The sequence below is a fragment of the Meleagris gallopavo genome, chromosome Z (assembly GCF_000146605.3).
Source record: "Meleagris gallopavo isolate NT-WF06-2002-E0010 breed Aviagen turkey brand Nicholas breeding stock chromosome Z, Turkey_5.1, whole genome shotgun sequence".
NCBI classification, from domain to species: Eukaryota; Metazoa; Chordata; class Aves; order Galliformes; family Phasianidae; genus Meleagris; species Meleagris gallopavo.
Window position 1 is genome coordinate 66176542 of NC_015041.2, and position 2706 is coordinate 66179247.

The window sequence follows — 2706 nt, forward strand, 5'->3', positions numbered from 1 at the left end:
CAGTGCAATCCCAGCTATGAGTATAGACTGGGAGAGGAACTCCTTGAGAGCAGCCCTGCTGAGAAGGACTTGGGGGTTCTGGCAGACAACAAACAACATGAGCCAGCAGTGTGTGCTTGCAGCCTGGAAAGCCAACAGCGTCTCAGGTTGAATCAGAAGAGTGGCCAGGAGGGCAATGGAGCTGATAGCCTCTCTATACTCTGCCCTTTTCAGGCCCTGTCCAGAGTACCGTGCTCAATTGTGGGGCCTGCAACACAGAAAAGATGTGGAGCTTTTGGAAAGAGTCTAGAGGAGGGCCACAAAGATGATAAGAGGGCTGGACTTCTAAAGACACTGAGAGAATTGGTTTGGTTTATCTTGGCAAAGGGTCTGAAGAGACCTCACTGTGGCCTTCCAGTACTTCAAGATAGTTTATAAGCAGTAGGGGTCTGACAGTCATAAGAGAAAGGGGAATGGCTTTAAACTAAAAGAGTGGAGATTTAGTTTTGATGTTAAAAGAATTTTTTTACTCAGACAGTGGTGAGTAACTGAAACAAACTGCCCAGAGAAGCTGCTGATGCACCATTCCTGAAGGCATTCAAGGGCTGATTGGATGGAAGCTGGGCAGCCTCATCTGATGTCCATGGCAAGGAGTTGAAATTAGATTAAAGGTGCACTTCAACATAAGCCATTCTGTTGTACACCCAGAGAAGCCGTCGATACTCCATCTCTGGAGGTGTTCAATGGGAGGCTGGGTGGCAGCTCTTGGCAACCTGATCTAGTGCTTGCTCTAGCTGTTGGCAACCCTTCCCATGGCAGAGGGCTGGGTCTAGGGGATCTTTGAGGTCTTTCCAACCCAAACTATTCTATGATTCTATGTATGTTTCTTCCCACCCTCTGAACAATAATTTATTCAGCACTGAGTTGGTTGCAGAAACAAAGTTTGTACTGAGTGGTCTATTACAGAAAACACTGCAGTGATTTAGCATCTGTTGTGGTGGAGATTTTAGCACCATATCAGAGAACAGTTTGATGACTACGCATAAAATCTTAGTTGCTAGAAAAGACAAAGCTAGATTTGTACTTACATCTTTTTTGGTTTTGAAGCTTGCTAAAATTACTGAAGTGTTATTTCAAATTTCTTTTCTAGCCTGGCAGTTTACTATATGTGAACAGAGACATCAGTATTCTATCTATAGTAGCTGCCTTGTGTTGCTTTTTGCTACTGGTACAGTAATGACACTTCATTTTCCCACCAAGCATTCTTCCACCATCCTCTCATAGCTGAAATAAAACATACAACTTCCTGCTAAACCAGCCTGCTTTGAGATAGCTGCATGCTCTTCATTCACTTTCCTTCTGTTCATGTACAACCAGTGCTACACAGTTGAAGACTAAATCAGGTGGGTATAGAAAAGAGTACCACCCCTCCAGTTTGTCTCAATACCATTATAGGCAGACCAACACCTTCAGGCACCCTGACTGGTACTGCATACCAGCTTAGATGATGGCCCAGCTTGAAGTGGAGAGCTGCCTGAGCCAGCACACTGTTTCCACAGCACCTGCTTCAACAGCAGAGGAGCAATGGCTGTTGTGTGCATGAGTTGAAAGAAGATGAGTGCTTGCAAAAGCAGCAAGAACTGAAGTGTGCCTCTTGGCCTTGTCCCTTGCTCTCAGTGCAACAGAATCAAGCCCAGAGCTTTGCCCAGCAGCATGAAAGATGGCAAGGAAAGCTCAAAGGAGCTGATGAACACGGGTTGGCAATAGGCATCTATTTATCTAATTCCCTAATTCACATTAGCGTCTGGAAGTCCAACTGCCCAGCACATTATCCTCCTTTCTAAAGGTGCATTCCAAGCCTTTCTTCCTTCTTCTATTCTAAAACATAGCCCCCTACCAGTCTGAGATTGGATTTTCTTTTGCCTGCTTTACCAAGGAGCCTTTGGCAGCTCTGTGCAAGCAGTGCCATTTATTGTAAATCCGCAGAGGTGTTATTATCCAGCCAGAATGAAGCTGGCAATAAGCAATGGTGTGAGTAGGTTCAGGGCTCAAACAGAAATGCATTTACGTGCTTCTCCAGACCCACCAGCAGGTGTCTGTGTCTTGGGCCAAGGTGCAATCATTGCACACACAGTGCTTCACTTCCTGAAAGCATGTCCAGCTCCCTTTTTTTCCTCCTTAGGATGTAGAGAAAATAGTTTCTTATTTAATTCAAGTATGGGAAACCACAAGCTGCAGAATCAGCAAGTTTGAAAACATAGGACTGGCTGTTTCAACAGAGGGCAAAATTATATATACCTGCATGGGAAGAAATCCAATGCTACTGACTCTGGAATGAGATTTGCTTACAGAATCACCACAGCTTACACCATCAACAACTACTCTGTATGCAAGCAGTCTCACGCAAGGCATAACACATCATGTGAAGAAACAATCAACAGTCAGAGGTTCTCATTTTGTCCATCTCAGCCAATTTTCCTGTTTGGTCTTTGCCATCATGAAATTAAAAGAAATGAAACTTGAATGAACACTTGATCACATGAGAAATGAGCGTGTGATCCAAGACAGCCAGCATGGCTTCACCAGGGGAAGGTCATGCTTAACCAATCTAGTGGTCTTCTATGATGGAGTGATGGCACTGATGGACAAGGGGAAGGTGATCGATGTCATTTACCTGGACTTGAGCAAGGCCTTTGACATGGTCCCCACCACATCCTTAGTCTCCAT